Source organism: Hyperolius riggenbachi, chromosome 3 (genome assembly GCF_040937935.1).
Source record: "Hyperolius riggenbachi isolate aHypRig1 chromosome 3, aHypRig1.pri, whole genome shotgun sequence".
Taxonomy (NCBI): Eukaryota; Metazoa; Chordata; class Amphibia; order Anura; family Hyperoliidae; genus Hyperolius; species Hyperolius riggenbachi.
This window is the reverse complement of record NC_090648.1, coordinates 490,405,227-490,426,847: the sequence shown is the minus strand read 5'-3', so window position 1 is coordinate 490,426,847 and position 21,621 is coordinate 490,405,227. Positions and strand designations below refer to the sequence as shown.

Below are 21,621 nucleotides of genomic sequence, written 5' to 3'. Positions count from 1 at the left end.
AACGTGCCCTTGTAACTCTTCCATGATATGTATTTATAGGTCCGTTATAATGTAATGCTGGCTGTAAGTGTACACTAAAAATACGGTAAATCAAAGTCAGATCGTCAGCTGAGATCATAAACATGAAGTCAGAGATATGCGGTACAAAGGGACTTTAGACGGAGCAAGGTCAATAACAGGCTAGAATCATACACTGGTAATCTGATGGCTAAAGTACAGAGGGCTAAGACAGGTGCAAGAACGTTAGACAGACCGAAGTCATACACATAGGTCAGATGACTGAGGTACAGTTAAGGATGAGGCAGAGACAAGGTCGATAGGCTAGCCGAAGTCAATATCGAGGATCAGATGACTGTAGTACAGAGAGATGAGACTTTAATCAAAGTGGAGGGCTTGCCGGGTCATACACAGAAAAACAATCACAATAATACAATATACAATACTAACTAAGGATAGATATCATATATATATATATATATATATATATATCGCAAACACTGCATATATATCTAACTCAGCAGAACTCTAACTAGACTCAGAAGCAGAGCAAAGTCCAGCGCTCAGTGACCTGATTGCTATAACGGACAGCGTGGAACTGAGAGAGCAAGACTTAAATACACAGGGAAAGTGCAGCACACCCCCGAACTGCCAGCCAATCAGAATTCTGCTCCTAGTCAGCTGACCGCTGTATCAGCTGACCAGCCCCACACCCGTCTTCTCAGCCTATAAAGGCTGTCACAGGTTGTGCGCGTTCGCCCAGGGTCTTGGGAGGATGCGTGGTGCCGGCTCACGTCTACAGGGGAGCCAGGGATGCCAACATGCTGACTCACATCCACAGGGGAGCCGGGTATGCAACCAACCAAAGAAGAAGAGGAAGCTCTCTTCAGCTGCTCAACACGATCAGAGCAGCCTGCAGAGACAACACCAGGTAAGTTTGTTACATACACAAATTACTCAGTGTTGCTTGTGACTTGTGTATAAGTCGACCCCTATACTTTTATGAAGTGAATCAGACCTACATTTCCAGACTTATACTCAAGTATATACAGTATGTGATTGCACAGCATCACTCTCCTCTACCTTCACCACTCTTCCCTGACCTCCAGATAGTTGTTTAGAGAAGTTATAATAGTGTACCCTGTAATCTTATATTTTCTTGTACAAAAGGTAAACAGGGCGCTCTACAGTAAGCGGTTAGGATTATACTCAAACATTACATAGACACAATGATACAAAAGGGTGAACTTGAATAAAAGACTATATGTGAATGTCTCTAATGTTAAAATCAGATATAAGTCCACAGGGTTCTTCCTCCAAACTTATTCAATACATGGGTGACCTCCAACGGTTCCAGAATATTATAGTAATAGTATACGCTCACCAGATTCCACAGCTGCCCTTCTCAGGATCAGCCAAACACGCTTCTGGACAAGCCAGTATTCACTCGATGTCCCAGCTTTTTTCTCCTCAGCAAGCCGTTCAAACATAAGAGACAAAAGACTCCAATAGTGTAATACTGTATGGTTCAAATCCACTCCGTAACACCAGTGCTCCCAATATCTGACATCAGCACCCTGTGCTCCACCACCAAATAATCAATAAAGCCTCTCACCACATAGCCTGGCTGACCCAGCACAGACCAGCATTGATCGCTTTGCCGCTTGCATCAAGCTTATACTTTCGCTGACAGCCTTCCTAGAACTCAAACAGGGCCATATATAGTGTAAAATCTTCTTTTATTTAAAATAGTAAAAACGTAGTGCACTTACAATGTTATAGAATCAATTGCACATATAAAATCCTTATGAGCTCTTTCAGCGTCCCTCGCTCCTCAGGCCACGCCCAACTAGTTTCGTCCTATGACTCATCAGGGGCTGATTTTAACATTAGAGACATTCACATATAGTCTTTTATTCAAGTTCACCCTTTTGTATCATTGTGTCTATGTAATGTTTGAGTATAATCCTAACCACTTACTGTAGAGCGCCCTGTTTACCTTTTGTACTGCTTATAGAGTGATACACACACTTTTTTTAGGTGCGATCCAGGTGTAGCTGTATTAATTTAATTTGAGGAGCGCACATACAGGTTGTGTTTATTATTACTGTTATATTTTCTTGTAGCCTCTGTGGGTCAACATTCCGACCCTCCCATCTGTTTTTAGTGTTTTTGGTTTGGCCAGTTGAGTTAGAAGTAGCACACAGGATTTCATATTGGATGCTTTCATTGCATTGAAGGGCATCCAGGGCTATAATTATTAGGTTAGTTGATCCAGAGATTTATCTGACTGCCATCTAGAGTCAGGAAGGAATTTTTCCCTTTTAAGGCTAATTTACCTTGTAAGGTTTTTCACCCTCCCTGGGCCCTGGATCTACTGGGATATGTGCGGGTTCATGATGGTGTTTTTTTTTTTTTTTTTTTTCTGGTTGGACTTGATGGACGAATGTCGTTTTTTCAACCAAACTATGTAACAATATAGTTAAAGTTCACATTTACTATCTGAATAATTTCAGGTAAAGTGAGGCAGACGAAGTCTTTCCAATGTCTTGATATTGCGATCTTTGTGGCCAGTAAGATATTGGCAATCAGTAATTTGTATTGGACAGGTATAATACCCAGGCAGATTCAAAAGAGCCCGGCTTGGGTCCATAGTAATCTTTATACCCAGTAGGTCTCGAATAAACCGAAAACATTGTGCCTATAGCCTTTTAATAAAGGGACAACTCCACCACACCTGTAATAGGGTTCCTGCTTTGGAGCAATTCCTGCTTTGGAGATATTAATCATAGTTTCCTTTGGATAAGATATCATCTCATTCTCATCAAAAGCTTTTGAAGAGTTCTCTATGGCTACCACAATGTGACATCCTGAGAGATATATTGATAGCTCATGACCATTGATTGATTTCATAAGATCTTGATAATTGTTTTTCCCAGGAGTTAATAAACCAATTAGAAATTAGAATATATAGGAACATTATTAATTAATCCATATACAGTTATTAGAACAATATTGATAGGGCAGAAGAAGTTTTTTTTTTCTACGGACCCTGCCTCTGCTCTGCATCATGCTGTGTACATTTGCAAGATGGCGCCCTCTACTTGCTCTCTAGTTACCATTACCACGCCTGAAGTCTGTGGTTCACATTGCTGCATACAAGATCCAGCCCTGAGTTTCGGGCGCACTTTCACATATAGTTTTATTCATGTTTTAATGGGGCTAAGAAGGGGGGTGGGGGGGGGGGGACTTTATATCTTCTCAACAGAATATTATATTCCATTACAATTATCCCTGCAACATCTCTCTTCATTGCGTGTCGATAAAACAACCTCGTCTGATAATGAATCCATTTGGTGGAACGGTTGTTGTGAATCAATCTGCAAAGAGCTAAATTATTGTCCACAGCGGACAGCACAGCTCAGATCCATTAATGACAATAGCTTCTTAGCTGGAACCATTATATTCCAAGCAGATCTCCAGGTGGACAGCGATGCAATAGAATGTATACATCAGTGGGGAGGGCTATGTGATTTATAGATAACGGGAACATCTACTCAACTGGTAATTCTGCCTAACCAGAGATACAGGATACACAAAGATGCTAATTACAATTGTTATACCAGAAAGAATGACATAGCCAGTGGCATCACTAGGGGGTTTTATCTGGGGCACCGGCCCTGAACCTGTTGCCATGGTGCCCCAGATGCAATGTAGTCAGGTGCCCCGCCTCCGTCCCTCCGCAGTGTGCCGGCTCCCCGCTCCTGCTATGATCAGACCTCTCAGATCGCGGCGACTGGGGAAGGCAGAGCAGGACGCACTTAAAATGCGGAAGGGACGTCACTTCCTGTATGTGCGTCCTGCTCTGCTTTCCCCAGTCGCCGCGATCTGAGGTCTGTAGTGCTGCAACCAGCCGTCCCAGCAAAGTGCCCAGCCCAGCAAAGCTTCCCAGCTCAGCATAGCAGAGGCCCCCCAGCCCAGCATAACAAAGCACTCAGCAAAGCAAAGCCCACAGCCCAGCATAACAAAGCCCCCAGCAAAGCCCCCAGCCCAGCATAACAAAGCACCCAACATAGCAAAGCCCCCCAGCCCAGCATAACAAAGCACTCAGCAAAGCAAAGCCCCCCAGCCCAGCATAACAAAGCACTCAGCAAAGCAAAGCCCACAGCCCAGCATAACAAAGCACTCAGCAAAGCATAACAAAGCACCCAACATAGCAAAGCCCCCCAGCCCAGCATAAAGCCCCCAGCATAGCAAAGCCTCCCAGCCCAGCATAACAAAGCGCCTAGCATAGCAAAGCCCCCCAGCCCAGCATAACAAAGTGCCCAGCATAGCAAAGCCCCCCCAGCCCAGCATAAACAAAGCACCCAGCATAGCAAAGCCCCCCAGCCCAGCATAACAAAGCACCCAGCATAGCAAAGCCCCCCAGTCCAGCATAACAAAGCACTCAGCAAAGCAAAGCCCACAGCCCAGCATAACAAAGCCCCCAGAGCAGCATATCAAATCCCCCAGCAAAGCAAAGCCACCAGCCCAGCAAAGCAAAGCCCCCAGGCCTCAGCAAAGCCCCCAGCAAAGCAAAGCCCCAGGGCCCCAGCCCAGCAAAGCCCCTGTGCCCTAGCAAAGCCCCTGGGCCCATCAAAGCAAAGCTCCCGGGCCCCAGCCCAGCAAAGGGTACAGCCAAGCAAAGAGCCCAAAAATGCCCCCAGCCTAGCAAAGTCCTCACCCCAGCAATTTGCCCAGCAAAGCTTCCCAGCATTACCACTAGCAAGCCCAGCATAACCGCCAGCCGAGTACAGCATAACAAGCAAGCCACCCGAAGACAAGACAGAAGCCAGGTGAGGGGCTTATTTATGTGAAATACTGCCTATTTCATATATTTGTTACACTACTGCTATGTTCATGTACATTAGACAACCCATGACCATGCCCACTTTCCTGCAACATGACCACGCCCCATTTAATTGTTCCCTCTTGGTGCCCAGGGGTGCCCGAATCTCCCAGGAACCTAGCAACGCCCCTGGACATAGCAGGCCTAGAAGGAACACAAACAAACCCCCCTTCTTATGCCTAACCTCAACTCCCCCCTCCCCCGATCCCTAATAAATATGGCAGCCTCCATATCCCTCTCCTTTCAGGTGTGCTTTTCCGTCCATACGCTAGACTGGCGTTGACCCAAATGAGCAAGGAACGACTTGTCGCCCGAGTATTATTGGAAAAAGAGTCACATCGACGAGAAAACATACCAACAAACCATCATGGGATGATTAGTCAACAGGAATCACAGTATATTGGAAAACAAATGTTGGTATGTGGCTACCAAGGTAGTTTCAATTATTCTCCTTCTAAGAACTAGTGGGATAATGGTAATGTGCTCATTACGATTATGCAAAATTGAGTGTAATTTTTCACAATTACGGCCATATGTAATTACAATTTGGACATTCAATTGAATTTGCTTAAAGGGAACCAGAGACGAAGCACCCTTGTGTATTTTACCATCTATATCAGTAAGAACATTAGAGAAAACACCTACCCTGCTCTCTGTTTCATCCTCACTGCTAAAAGTGTCTGTTATCAGCTGTGATAAGAATCCCGGGCTGAGCATTCAGTCTGGCTTTGCAGGGAATAATTATAGCTGAGTCATTATAGCAGAGCCACAAGGGGGCAGGCTTGGGCTTGAAAAGACACCAGAGAAGACAGACTTAGCTATAATCTTTCCGTAGCAAAGCTAGACTGAATGCTCAGTCTGGGATTCTTATCAGAGGTGATAACAGTCAGATTAAACAGAGAACAATGAAACAAAGAGCAGATTAGGTGTTTACTGTCATGTTCCCACTGATTTATAAGGTAAAATACAAGAGGGTGCTTCATCTCTGGTTCTCTTTAAAGGGAACCTAAACTGAGAGGGGTATGGATTTTTCCTTTTAAACAATACCAGTTGCTTGGTAGCCTTGCTGATCTCTTTAGCCACAGTAATGGCTGAATTACACACCTGAAACAAGCATGCCGCTAATCCAGTCTGACTTCAGTCAGAGACTCAGAGCACCTGATCTGTATGCTTGTTCAGGGGCTGTGGCTGAAAGTATTAGAGACGCAGGAACAGCAGCAGAGTCAGGCAACTGGTATTATTTTAAAAGGAAAAATCCATATCTTTCTCAGTTTAGGTTCCCTTTAAAGGAATACTATCAATGCCCAGGTGTTCTAAAATGACAACGTACAAATATTGTTAAGTAGCTATGTTAACATTTTCCTATTATTCATGTTAAATATCAGAGGCAAAAGCTGTAATTCATTGTGTGTAGATTTTAGCTACATTTGGAATGTCTCATTTGCAGAATTATGCATCTCTGCAGTCTGACATGCTAAGAACAGTTTAATATTGAAGCAGATTATTTGAAAAGAGGTATCAGGTTTCACACACTACAGTATTACAAATGTTTATGTTGCACATAAGATACATTTTCTCTGCTCTCTGTGAGAGAAAGCTCTGCCTGTCTCTGACTGAGCTCCCTGCACACACAGAGTTAATGATGCACTGTGAAGGGAATAACCCTCCCCTCATGGCGGAGTCTGCCATCAGAATTTCCGCAGACTGCCCTCAGAAAAATGTGAAAGGAATTAGATAACAGTAATCAAATAGATGAGCAGTGAAATGTATACACCAATACTTAGCAGCACTTCCCAAACATCTCCTATCTCAATTGGGAAAAAACATGTTCATCGATAGTGTCCCTTTAATCCATTCATAATTTCGCAATTAGTGGTTAACAGCAAAGCCCCCCATACAGGTTATCACCACCAAAATCGCTATGTATGTGAGGTGAAAATAAACTGATGAGAAAAACAATTGCATCTATCCTCCTTCTCCTAAAAATGACCTTTTTTTTTAGCTATCCCACAGTTTCATTTATATTTAAATCTAGTTTTTACGTTTTTACTGTTTCATTGTCCCTGCTCAATGACACATTTATTGAAGTATATCAGAGGTCAAATCTATGAATTATTCACCTTTTTATCTCTTTCATGCTTTCAGAAGCCATTTACTGTCAGGAAAGTGTTTATGGCTGTAATTCCATATCAGTGAGGGTTACACTATAGTACGACCCGGTCCCGACCCGGACAGAAACTGTCACTTGCATACCTGATATTTAACTCTTTCAGGCAGAGAAAGAAAAAAAGAAACACAGCATAGTTATTTGTGTGCTCGGCACTGTACATACACATGTCTATCTCATCATGTCACATGTCACCTTGGTTGTCCTTTAAGGGGAATAGAGGCAAAAAAATAATTTTTCAAAAATATTTAGTAGCTTTTGAGAAAATTGATTTTATAAGATGCAAAGGAAAAATGTGTTTTAAATTCTGAAAAATAAATTTAAAAAACATTTTCCTTTAAATTTTTTTAAAATTGATTATCTCATAAATTTTTTTTTTTTACTTCTTCCCACTATTCCTCTTAACATAAGTGGCAATTTTGGTGGCAATAGTATATATGGGGGCTTTGCTATTAACCACTAAAGTCGGCACGAAATTACGTGAAAATTACATGAAATTGCTAAATTGTGGTTCCTCGTGACGTTTACATACCTAATTAATTATGATTTTTCACAAAATTTTACATTACGATTTTGCATCATAATTGCGCATTACGATGCAAAATTATGATGATGCAAATTTGTGCGCATCACTACTAAGGACAACGATCTAGCATATGTACGGCACCACAATCTGTTTCTTATCCTAGGTGCTAGTGATGACCGTAATAAACAAATTACGATTTCACTAAATCTTGCGTACATTTTCGCAATTACGCTTCTACGTAATTACGATTTGCAAATTCAATTGATTTTGTGTACTCATTCGTAATTTTGCATAACATTTGGCGAAATTTCACGTAATTTCTTGCCGACTTTAGTAGTAAATAGCAAAACCCCAATACATGCTATTGACACCACAATTGCTACATACGTTAAGGGGAATCGTGGGTACAAGTCAAACATTTTTTGCAAAAAGACCTTATAGTTTATGAGAAACTTGATTTTAAAAATGCAAGTAAAAAATGTTTTTTAAACTTAGCAAAATGACAGTTTAAAACCATTTTTTACTTGCATTTTTAAAATCGAGTTTCTCAAAAACTACAAGGTCTTTTTGAAAATAGCTTGTATGGGGGCTTTTCTATTGACCTCTAAAGTCGGCACAAAATTCCATGAAAAATTCCATGAAATTTTACAATACTACTATTACATATGCAATGAATTACGATTTTCTCTGAAATTTTGCATTACGATTACGACTGCTAAGTACACACAATGCAATCTTCTGGTATATTTAACTGCCAGATCCGACTATTTCCAACATGTCTGATCTGAATTTCAATCAATTTCCCAATCGATCTTCTGATTGATTTTCATAGAAGTGAACGGTAAATCGATCGGACAATTGATCGAAATTCAGATCGGACATGTTGGAAATAGTCGATCTGGCAGGTAAATCTACCAGAAAATTGTATCGGGTGTACCTACCATTAGTATTTGGTTGAAGTAAATAAATGCAGCACTTAGTAGATTTTGGAGTGAGGAGGAGGCGTGAGCATGTGGAGGAAACTTGCACAAATGTGTAGAATACATAAATGTTATGCATGTAGTGTCCCTGGAGGGGGAGTGTGAATCCAGGACACTAGTGCTGCAAGGCAATAATACTAGCTGCTTTGCTACAATAGCAGTTGCTCGGCCTTGACTGTATTGAGGATTGTGGAAAAACACAAATGGATTTCTTTGCAGGCGTAACAAGTTGGTTTAGGAAAGAAAAACATAATTGCTTCGCATTCAGCCACGGGGCCGCACTATCCGACCTTGTAAATTGCACTTCAAGCCTTTCTCGCCCTTTTGTGCGCTATCAGCTGTCGGGCATGATAAGCTCAGCCTGTGATTATCCCCTGGTGCCGCCGAGTTCAGACGACACCTGACCACTCTCCTCCATGATGCTCCCCCCATCCATTAAGAAAAACGCCTCGGAAAAGGTTAGCGCAATTATCTCAGCCAAAATATGTCACAGAAAAAACGCCCTTGAGAGCCTTTCTGTGTTTGCTAATGGATTGTAATAGGAATAAGCTGGGCAATTTCAGAGTGCAAACAGGCTTGTGAGATTAAAGCTTTAAACCGACTGCATGGACCTAAGTAAGCAGGAGGGTCACGGGACCGCCAAGAGCGGGGCAGCTGCCATGTTTTCATGAGTGAAATATCACTGTACTGAGCAATAAATAACATTCATTAGTTACACCTTTTTTTTTTTTTCATTTTAACCTCCCTAGCAGTATAGCCGAGCCCGGCTTCCTGTCCCCCGGCGATCATGTCCCTCGTTGTCTTCCTCTGATGATGCTGCATGCGCTCCCTGGTGTCGGGCACATGCTGTGTCACTACTAGAGATGGCCTCAACTGTTCACTGGCAGACAGTTCCCGGCGAATTTCCACTGTTTGCGATCTCGGCGAACTGCGAACATTTGGCGTATTCGACCCACCCCCTATACATCATCACGGAGCCAAACTTTGACCCCTTACCTCACAGTCAGCAGACACATGGCATGCAATCAGCTAGCACTTCCTCCTGGACCACCCACCCCCTATTACAAAGCAGTTACGGTGGCCATATTGGATCAATTCTCTGCTGGCTGCTGACTGTTAGTAAGAGCAAGGTCATACTTTAAGCATTAGCTAGGCCTGTGTTCTTGTTCCTCACTGACTACTTGCTGAACGCACCCTAAATAGCCTAAATTTAATGTTAATGACATCTCTAGTCACCACCTCAGGCGGCAAATTTTTTTTGTATTGAATCCAAAACGAACATCTCTATTGGAGCCAATATAAAAAATTGTAAGTATAAAAAACAGGGATGATCAGAAACTACGCCAGTGCAAATTTACGGATCGTAGTTCCTGGGGAGGACTGGGACCTTTTGGCCTGGGGGGACAACACAAACTAGAGGCCCGTTTCACGGCATCCCCAGCCCAAAGCCATATCTTTCTTGTGTGCAAATCTTCAAATTGTGATCACACACACACACACACACACACACACACACACACACACACACACACACACACACACACACACACACACACACACACACACACACACACACACACACACACACACACACACACACACACACACACACACACACACACACACACACACACACACACGCACACACTGTACCTGATGCCTAACCCTATTTCTCCGCACAATCTACCTGTCTGTGTCTGATGCCTAACCCTAAAGGAGTTATCAGGCTTTTTTTTTTTGCTACTTACCCAGGGCTCGTCCAGCCCCAAGCTCCCAGCATGTCCCTTGCCGCAGCTCTGCAGTCAGCTGTTCGCTGCCGCTGCCTCCCAGCCCCCGGCGATGACGTCAGGCCGACTGCGCCTGTGCGAGCGGCGCTGTCAAACACCGCCACATGGACCTGAGCGTACTGTGCAGATGCAGAACTACTGCACCTGCGCAGTACACACCGGTCAACGTGGCGGTGATTGACAGTGCTGCTCGCACAGGCGCAGTACAGGCCGACATCCAGGTCGGACTGGTGCCATCGCCGGGGACTGGGAGGCAGCGGCAGCGAATGGCTGACTGCAGAGCTGCGGCGAGGGACATGCTGGGAGCGTGGGGCTGGAGGAAGCCCGGGTAAGTAGCACTTATTTCATTAAAAATGCCTGATAACTCCTTTAAACAACCCCCCCCCCCACACACACACACACACACACACACACAAACCTACCTACCTGGTGATGCCTAACCTCACTCCTGCCCACCCACCATACAAACTACCCTACCCCCCCCCCCCTCCAACTACCTGTTTGACAGTGCCTAACTGCCTGCCTCCCCCCTCCCCTGCCGCCAATCACACCACAAGAAGAAAAAACGTTCCCCCTCAGGCCAGGGTCAGAATGGGGATGATTATCACACACAAAAAAAACTCAGAGGGCACTGGCCTGGGCAGAGAATTGAATTTGACAACAGTAGCAGGCAGGCAGCAAAGTGTGAGTAACTCAGTGACAAGAAGGGAGAAGAAGTACAGAAACAAAATTTATAAAAACCACCTTCTCCTCTGGCAACCTGGACCCGACCTCCTCTATCCTCCTGTCTCCTCAGTCCTACACCTCCTCCTCCTCCACAGCAGCAAGCAGCTATAGGTGGCATCTCCGACTCCCAGCCCCCAGAGTGTCCGACTCCTCCAGCCAGGACAGCCAGCCAGCCACTCGTAGCCGCAGCTCCAGGCCCCCAGCACAGAAAGCTGAAGAGTGATACAGCTCACTCCGACGACACCTCAGGCACAGCAGCACAGGGGAGGACTGTGTCCGACTCCTCCAGCCAGCCACTCGTAGCAGCAGCTCCAGGCCCCCAGCCCCCCAGCACAGAAAGCTGAAGAGTGAGACAGCTCACTCCGATGACACCGCAGGCACAGCAGCACGTTGCGGGCAGCAATGGCTCCAGGCGAGGGGCGGAGTCAAGCAGGGTCAACCCACCTGGCCGGAGAGGACCTAAGCTATTTGTGTCCTTGTGCCGCTCACATCCACCGCAGGCACAGCCACGCACAAGGGCACACCACGGCCGGCCGCCTCAGCCCCTTCTTTGATTGGATACTTCAACTTGCCGGGAAATATTGCGTGAGGTTGCGATCCCCACTGCGAACCTGTCACCTGTGGTATGTCTGCGGCCGCTGCGTATAGCAGCGGCCGGCCCTAATTACTTAAGATTCGGGCAGCCCGGGGGGCAATTGCCCCCCGTCCCCCTGGGCCAGTCCTCCCCTGCATCTACGCATCGTAGTTCGTAGGTGAAGTTTCAAAACTACGCTTACGAATTTACGTGTAGTGAAGTACCGCTACGCGTAGCTTACGCCCATTATGCGTAGTTAACATGTGTATTGCGTGGTGAACGAATGCGTTACTCGCGTCTAATTTTCCGTGTACGATTGTATGCTTACAAATTTATGCATTGGAAAAGGGAATGTATGCATAGAAGGGTTCCTGGTATAAGCATTATTATTAATGCGTAAAATTTTCTGCATACGGGCCTAAGCATCCGCGTACACTACGCTTCGCACTACGCGTAATCGCATTTTTTATTGCGTAGTCTACGAAATGCATACAAAGCAAATATTTGATTTCTAAGCCGTAGTTTGGCGAAGCGTAATTGCGTAAAACTACGCGTAGTTCCAGCGTAGCGAAGTTGGCTGACTATGACCATCCCTGGTAAAAAAAAATTAAACATTTTTTAAAAAGAAAAATAAGCTCTTTTTTTACATTGTCTGCGTGCTTGTGGACGGCTTGCAAGATCGCACAATGCTTACAATATAAACACTTAACAAAATTATACCGCTTTTGGTACAAAAATTGCTGGGAAATTAAACGCCAGGGAAGTTAATTGTTCTTCAAAAGCTATCAGCCAAAGTTCAGGTCTTCTCTGATGCTGCCAAGTGACTTCTCCCAGGTATAACCTGCCCATTCTATGGTAATAGCATGCCAGTCGAGTATGGGACTACTCCTTCACATGTCAGAGCACACATTCAAGAGAAGATGATAACTTTAGAAGTAGAAAACATTTATATGAGTGTTTTATAGTGAAAGAAAATAACATTCTGTGTTTCCTGGTGTCTATCGCATTTTTCTCTGCTGTCTCTTTCTACTTCTCCTAACTAGTATGCTCCCTCTTTGTCTGTCAGACTGTGCTGCCTGTCAGGTACTCTCTGGGGTTGATTCACTATAACAAATAGCATGCCGTATCAGAGTTAGCATGCCTTATCAGAGTTAGCGTGCCTTATCAGAGTAGTATAAAGAGCGCTGTGTATTTATGCCTGCTAATTGGCAATGGGGAGAGCTCTACTCGTCCTGCCCTGAGCCCCTGCGGGTCCTATCACTTTAAAGGACATTATCCTCGCACTTTGATTGGCCCAATAGGCTGCCTGTTACTTGACAGGAAACATGACAGGCAGCCTGTTGGGCCAATCAAAATGCGGGGATAATGTCCTTTAAAGTGATAGGACCCGCAGGGGCTCAGGGCAGGACGAGTAGAGCTCTCGTCATTGCCAATTAGCAGGCATAAGTTTGTAGCGCTTGATAAGCTACTCTGATAAGGCACACTAACTCTGATAAGGCATGTTAACTGTGATAAGGCATGTTAACTCTGATAAGGCATAGTATCTGTTATAGTGAATCAACCCCTCTGTCTGCTACTCTTAAGGTAGCCATACAGTGGTCGATTTGCCATGAGATTCGACCAACAGATAGATCCCTCTCTGATCGAATCTGATTTCAGCATGAAACCGATCACAATCTGTGAAGCAGCCACCGCCCCCCCCCCCCCATACATTACCTGCTCCGCTGGCGCGAGTCCCCCTCTGTCCCCGCGGCTTCTTTTCCGCGCTCGGTTCCGGACCGGCTGCAGATTCATTGAACTGCCTGTCCGGGGAAGCTTAAACAGTAGAGGGCACTCTACTGTTTAAACTTCCTGCCGGGACAGGAAGTTCAATGAAGCTGCAGCCGGTCCGGAACTCAGCGCGGAGAAGAAGCCGCGGGGACAGAGGGGAACTCGCGCCAGCGGAGCAGGTAATGTATTGCCACTAGCGTTGGTCATCGGGCATTCGAACGCTGCTATCGACGCACTCCCGACCCGCCGACGATCGACCAAAATCTTCAGCACGGACGGATCGACGGAATCGATTGACTTCGGATGGAAATCAATCGTTCTGTCAGCGTTTGCGCAACGATTTCACAGCAGATTCGATCACAGTGATCGAATCTGCTGTATATCGGCGGGAAAATCGTTAGGTGTATGGGCCCCTTTAGATCTGTCACATTCTTTTTTTGTGGCACCTTGCCGCCTGTCACTCTGCAGCACTTTATATGGCCGCCCTCTCTCTTTGCCCCATTTTACACTCTTTTCTCGTCCAGTCTGCACTCTGTCCCTTTACAGAACTTTGCGCTTTGTCTTTGTGACTGCATGTCTCTATCTGTGCCAGTTCACTGTGCCTAGGTTGTAGTTTACCCATTTTCAGCAGCAATGTATATATTACGGTGCTTGTGCGGCAAAAATAACAATTATATTGGCGGACTCAAAGCGCTTGAGCTGCAGCCAGTTGTAGTGTTAGGGAGTCTTCCCCAAGGTCTCCTCACTAAATAGGTGCTGGCTTACTGAATAGGAAGAGCCGAGATGATGAAGATGATGCTGGCTGAGCTACACTGCTGACCATAATGGCTTAATCTCTCTCAGCAAATGGCGGAGGTGGGCAGGGTCAGGTGATCTGCTCTGTCCTAGCAACGACACTCCCACTTTCCTGACAGCAAGGCACTACAAGACCACGCCAGTCGTGAACTTTTAAGTATACTTATTGCAAGAAGTACAAAGGAAGTGTGTATTTCACAAACGTTTATGCATTGCTAGTTAAAGGATACCCGAGGTGACATGTGGCATAATGAGATAGACATGTGAATGTACAGTGCCTAGCACACAAATAACTATGCTGTGTTCCTTTTTTTCTTTCTCTGCCTGAAAGAGTTAAATATTAGGTATATAAGTGGCTGAATCAGTCCTGACTCAGACAGGAAGTGACTACGGTGTGACCCTCACTGATAAGAAATTCCAACTATAAAACACTTTCCTAGCAGAAAATGGCTTCCAAGAGCAGGAAAGAGATAAAAAGGGTCAATAGTTCATAGATTTTAGCTCTGGCATACTTCAACAAATGTGGCATTGAGCAAAAACAATAAAACAGTTAACACTTAAAAAGTAGATTTAAAAATAAAATAAAACTGTAGAATATCTTAAAAAGTCATTTTTAGAAGAAGGAAGATAGATACAATCATTTATTTCATTAGTTTATTTTTGCATTGGGTGTTCTTTAATGCAAACATACTATTATATGCATGAAAAAGCAGCTGAACTTCAAGGATACCCGAACTGACATGTGACATGATGAGATAGACATGTGTATGCATAGTGCCTAGCACACAAATAACTATGCTGTGTTGCTTTTTTTCTTTCTCTGCCTGAAAGAGTTAAATATCAGGTATGCAAGTGGCTGACTCAGTCCTGACTCAGACAGGAAGTGACTACAGTGTGACCCTCACTGATAAGAAATTCCAACTATAAAACACTTTCCTAGCAGAAAATGGCTTCTGAGAGCAAGAAAGAGGTAAAAAAGGGGAATTTCTTATCAATGAGGGTCACACTGTAGTCTCTTCCTGTCTGAGTCAGGACTGAGTCAGCCACTTACATACCTGATATTTAACTCTTTCAGGCAGAGAAAGAAAAAAAGGAACACAGCATAGGTATTAGTGTGCTAGGCACTGTACATACACATGTCCATCTCATCATGTCACATGTCAGTATGGGTATCCTTTCAGCATTAATAAAAGTGGTACTATCACTTTAAGACTTTGTTATTTAAGTATAGCACTAAAATACTTGTATTATTATTGGCCCGTACAGATCCTTACATTATACTGAATTATTCATGCCCTGCAGAAAATATTAAGGTGACCTAAATTGCAGAAGTTGCTGCTATCTGAGGCGGTAGGGGGTGTGGGGGGGGGGGGGGGGGGGTCTGCTTCGATCTGATAATGTACAAAACAGATAAGAGGGTAACTCAAGCAGAGGGAGTCCCCCGACACTTTATGTGCTAATGCAAACTCTGAATCATTCATCATCCCAGCCAAGCGAAGTCAAGAAAGATGCACTTCCCGAGATTAACCCAAAACACTGACAACGCATCTAATACAGAGGAGCCGTGTCCAGCTGGCCACACACGCTGCAATATGATTGGTGGATGTTCTGCCCACTATACTCATGCTAGATAGAGCCTCCCTTTATTAGGTGGAGCTCTGTTAATTGCATTGAAGTCAACAGCACCAACTTTACCGGTTAGTAACCACTCTGGGACGGCCTAGTGCTAATTGCCTCCTTTGTTCCTCAGTCACAACAAATGGCGTCATCTCGCAAGGAGCGAGATTAGACGCAAACTCCCGTCTTTGTAAACACAGTGGCCACAGCAATCAGCCTGCCAGTGGCTGATTAGTGCTGGCAGGCTGTAATGTTTATTTATTAAGATAAAAACATTAAGGGCCGGTTCACACGGACGGCAGGCGGCGTTGGGGCGGCCAGGAAGTCGCGTCGTCCTCTGACGTCCCGTTCGGTGGCGGCGGTACAGAGATCGTCGCAATCGGCGTTTCTCGTCCCCGCAGGGGGACATGAAGACGCACCGGCTAGCCGTCCCTAGACGTTGCATGCGGCTTCTAGGGACGGCCGAAACGATGCGTTAAATCGGGATCAGAACGCCGCGTTTATGCAATCAACGGTAATCGACGGTAACCGCGCAATGCTAAACGCTCCTATTCACTTGAATGGGAGAGTTTAGCCGATGGGTCCCGAACGCTTGACGGTAGACGCCGCCAAGCGTCCGTGTGAACCGGCCCTTATATAGTGCTGACATCTAACGCAGCGCTACACAGAGTACTGCCTTGCTTGTCCCATGGAGGGGCTCACAATCTAATGCATAGGCATATGTCTATGTATGTATAGTGTAGTGTATTTAACGTAGTGTAGGGCCAATTTAGGGGGGAAAGGGGCTGATTAAAAAATGTAAAAATTTGGTTTTTTTATTAATAAAAAAAGTAACAATAGCAGCAGCAATTAGATACCACCAAAAGAAAGCTCTATTTGTGAGAAGAAAAAGGGGTAAAATTAATTTGGGTGCTCATTTCTATGACTGAGCAATAAACTGTTAAAGATGTGAAGCGATGAATTGTAAAAAATGGCCTGGTCACTAGGGAGGTGTAAACCTGTTGTCCACAAGTGGTTAAAGCCACCATACATACTATAATCAACAAATTTGCAACGTATGCTAAAGAGAACCCATGGAGGGGCATAACTAGATGGGAGCGGCCTCTGCAATGACAGGGGGCCCCTGCAATGATATACAACTGACTGCAGAGAGCTGCTGTTTCTCACCTGTTAAGTTGATTAACACAGCTGTTCCCAATTAATCAGGGTAACTAGGATGCTTTAGAACAGCTTGGGCTATTTGGAATGGTATAGAACTTTGGATTTCCCCCACAGACTGTGACTGTTTGTGAAGGGTATGAATAACTTTGGACTGGACACTTTTTGCTCAAATGAATAATTATGGGCAGCACTGACTCTATTAGGCGGTCGCAATAAGATGATGCCACCCAAGAGGCCAAAGCCCCGCCCACAGGTCCTGAAACTATCTGCCTTAAAGAGAACCTGTAACAAAAAAAAGTTACCCTGGGGGGTACTCACCTCAGGAGGGGGATGCCTCAGGGTCCCAATGAGGCTTCCCCCACTCCTGTAGCTGCAGGCAGTCCAGCGCTGGCTCCCCCGAAGTTTCCCGCAATCCTCCCCCGACAAGGCTGACAAGCACTGATTTATTTACCTTCCCCGGCTCCAGCAGGGGGCACTGTTGCTGTTCTCCGCACAGGCAAAAATAGCCGATCTCTATCAGGTCCGCTCTACTGCGCAGGCGCAGGAGACTTGCGCCTGCGCAGTTGAGCAGCCCAACAGCGATCGGCTATTTCCGCCTATCTTCGAGCGGAGAGTAGATATAGAATAGTCGGGAAGGTAAATATTTACATCCCCGCTGTTCGGGGAGCTTTATCTTCGCCGCCATGGGACCGAGGAGGATGGAGGAAGCCTCAATAGGATCCGGAGGCTTCCCCCACCCCAGGTGAGTACCCCCCAGGGGAGGTTTTTCTCATTACAGGTTTTTTTTTAACACAGTGGTTGCAGGTCATGTGATCCGATCCCCAGGACAGAATTTTTAGCTGCAGACACTTCATATCACACAAGCAAGGTGTCAATTCAGCGCTTTGATTACTGAACCTTTTTAGGGCATTTTTAGTACTCATTAATGCGCTGTTATATAACTGTTGTCATCACAGTGACCTTTCTATATGCTGAGCCACTCCAATATGGTGACCATTTCAGGTTTATGCTGTGTTCTACATTCTAGTTCATCAAACTTCTTGGGAAAAAATATCTCACCGCATTGAGATGAAATCTTATTGTCTGCTAAAATCAAAGTCGATTTCTCGTGTGCTCTCTTTCTGATTGTGTTGCGCTCAGACGAAGAATGCTGGATGCAGCCCATTATGTCCTGATTGGGTGACCCGCAGCAGCTACACACAATGAAACGAGTTCCTGAGAATTCGTCTCTCCCGGGATTCGGGAACAGAACTATTGAAGCCTCCCGCCACTTCTTGTGAAAAGGAATCTTCAGTGTATTTACTTTACGGACGAGGTGGTCTTAGCATCCTTGTGAAATCTGGGTCACCGTGTGAATCTGGCCAACAACAAGAGAGACCAACATGTACAAATGACTTTGCATATTTAATGCAAAAATTCAGGCCTGGATTTACTTCACAGGAGCCTATAGGCATAGATGTCCTGGCACCATAGACTTCTGCAGGGCAGTTTCTTGGCTAAATTGCACCCAGGGTGAGGGAGTAAAAATTGCACCACCTTTCCACCATCCCCGTGGACTTGTGAACGCTTACTCTTTAGGGACAGTCACACAGCCACAGGTCACAAGTAGATCTGCCTACTTACTAGTGACCAGCCGCCCATCCAGGAGGAAGCAGGGATCAGGTAAACACACAGGCGAAGAGAGCCCGGAAAGCCGACTCCTCCATGGGCGCCGAGCACTGACAGCCTGCAGTACCGCTACAGGACATCGGGTGTCCTCATGCGGTGGTGACGTGATGATGACTTGACGTCTGACGCAGGCAGCCCAGGAGGAGTCAAGGAAGGTGATTTTACCGGTAATCTTTTTCTTCTTCCATTTGGCTGCACCACATGTCACCAGCTACCTAGTGATTATGTCATTCTGCCTGCGCCCCCCTTCTTATACTTGCCTGTTTGCGCCTAGGGCGGTCGCCGTGCCCAAGAAACAGCCCTGGACTTCTCCCTCCATGAAATCCCGCCAAACCGCACCACAAGTGTACTGGCTCTCCCAGCAGTCACTTCTCCCTTATTTAGCGCTTTATAAGCCAAAAGACACACTTGTTGAAAGCAGCAGATGAACGTTTCATATTTTACATTTTGCTTCAGCCTTCAGCTCTAACTCTGCATTCCTCATCAGGTGGGAGGAGGTGCAACTGTGCTAAAGAAAAATCCCCTATGCTACGAATATAAGTTTAGCATATAACTTGTGGGGAAGCCACAGGTTCACTTTAAATTCCCCTGTGTTTTTAGAGACTCTTAAAAAAACAAAACAAAATAAAAACAAAAAAGCATTGGCAAGTTTGCGAAAGAAAAAAAAAGCATTTGTTTTTTATTTGCGAAAGAAAAAAAATCCCTTTCTGCAATATCAAGCTGGGTTTGTTTGTTTTTTCTACTTTATTAGTCATTTGTAATTCAAATATTTGTAGTGATACCAATGTGAAAAAAGGTTCTCCTGAGAGTAGCTGATCTCCTCCAGAAAACGATTCTAGCGACGCAGACAAAAGTCTCTGAGATGTTCACTTAGAATATAATTCCACATCTTTTCCCTTACCTCCCCCCTCTCCCCCTGCAACTGAACCTGAAGATGGACCGTACATACTCACATTTCACAGCAGGTCCCCAACTCCATACCTCCCAACATTATGAGATAACAAAGGGGGATACTTTTAAAGCAGGATTGTCAGCCCCAAAATCAAATTCCATTTAAACACTGTAATGTGTTTGTAATGCTGCCAGGAATCTCACCCTGCAGTGCAAGCTCACAAATCTATTCAGAACTGTATTTTCTTAGTTATCTTTTCTCAGTCACCCAGCCTCTATTCTTTGCCATCGCCGAGGAGAAAGCTTGTCATCTCCCCTCCCACATTCCTACTTCTCACTGATTGGTCTGAGGAAACTTCAGTGTGACAGGCTGAGGCTGCAACATGATCCTGTGTACACACGTGTTTACAAGCAAGCCAGAGATGACACAGCAGATAGGAGGAGAAAATAAAAAAAAACTTAAGGCGGAATATAACCCTGCATTTCAACTTTGCTCTAAAACATTATTTACAGCATATTATATGCAACCAGCATTTTTTTTTACTAGACCAGCATTGGAAGGATTACACACAGAGCTTTAAAGTTCCGTGGAGAGAAATGCTGCCGCAGCCGAAGTTTAGATAGATACATTTACGTAAACACAATGTAACAAGTGTGGAATGTGACTCACTCTCTGACTGTGCAGGAGCTCCCCGACACAGAGAGTCACATTCCTCACTTGTTACATTGTGTTTACTTAAATGTATCCCTCTAAACTTCAGCTGCGGCAGCATTTCTCTCCACGGAACTTTAAAGCTCTGTGTGTAACCCTTCCAATGCTGGTCTAGTAAAAAAAAAATGCTGGTTGCATATAATATGCTGTAAATAATGTTTTAGAGCAAAGTTGAAATGCAGGGTTATATTCTGATTTAAGGGAGGAAATGACATCAGGTTTTAGCTTCACATTATAGGGAAAAGACATGGCCCATGCCAAGAACAGAATTCTCTTCATTTACTATATAAAATTAACTGAAAACAAAACATGGACAGTGAAATACATGTGTTTTGTAAGTAGATCAAGTATTCATCTACTTATATATGTGTTATTTCCTGGCATAGTATGGCTGATCCTCCTGCCTTAAGATAAGCCCCTGCGGCTGCCACTACTCTAGTCAGGCATACCATAAAGAAGATTAAAGTGAACCTGATGTGAAATAAAACTGATGAGATACAACAATTATATTTATCCACCTACTCCTAAAAATGACTTTTTTATGTATCCCATGATTTTATTTCATATTTAAACATTTACAATGTATGTTGAATGTTTCACTGTCTCCAATCAGTGGCAGCCTATTAAGTGTCCCAGAGTTAAAAAAAAAAAAAAAAAAAGGTCAATAATTCATGTATTTTATCCTTCCCGACCCTCAGAAGTTGTATTCTGCCAGGAAAACCTTTATGGCTGTAATTAGCTTATCAGTGATATATACTACAGTATATTCCCGACAAGGTACCAACAAGACAGAAGCTGTCACTTGCATGTCTAGAAAGTAACTATTTCAGGCAGCGAAATAAAACAGCCTGGTTATTAATATGTTTTGCACTGTACATCCACATGTTTATCTCATCATGTCACATATCACCTCGGGTACATTTTAACCATTTCAGCCGCCCGGAAGTGATGCTCACGTCCAGGCGGCTGCTCTGCTGCAGTGCCGTGCTTCCGCGCGCGCGCCCCCGTGCTGTCCCCCGGTAGCCCTGGGATCAGTGAACGGGAACATGGTTCCCAATCACCGATCCGGGTCCCCAGCAGAAAACCGAAGCGCTCTTACTAGAGGCTTCAGTCTTTCTGCCAATAAAATATTCTGCGTCCGGTTAGCGAGAAGCACAAGGAGAAAAAAAAAACCTCAAGGTTACATCTGCATATTTTTTCCATTACAATTAATACATATAATAACATTACAAATTAACTGTTTATTTCCCACACCAAAATATTACCCAAATAGAGTTTTTAATGGAAAAAAAATTACAATTAAAAACAAAACAAAAACATAAATAGTTACCTAAGGGTCTGAACTTTTTAAATTTGCGTGTG

The 21,621-nt window shown here is 44.5% G+C and overlaps 1 long non-coding RNA gene across 1 annotated transcript in view; it reads left to right on the top strand.

Annotated features, from left to right (window-relative positions):
• LOC137561732 (uncharacterized) overlaps positions 1-21,621 on the top strand; it is a 33,723-nt gene that overhangs the window by 6,411 nt on the left and 5,691 nt on the right. Inside the window, exon 2 of the long non-coding RNA XR_011030100.1 lies at positions 5,133-5,302. This is a non-coding gene — a long non-coding RNA (uncharacterized lncRNA). The remainder of the gene's footprint in view (positions 1-5,132; positions 5,303-21,621) is intronic.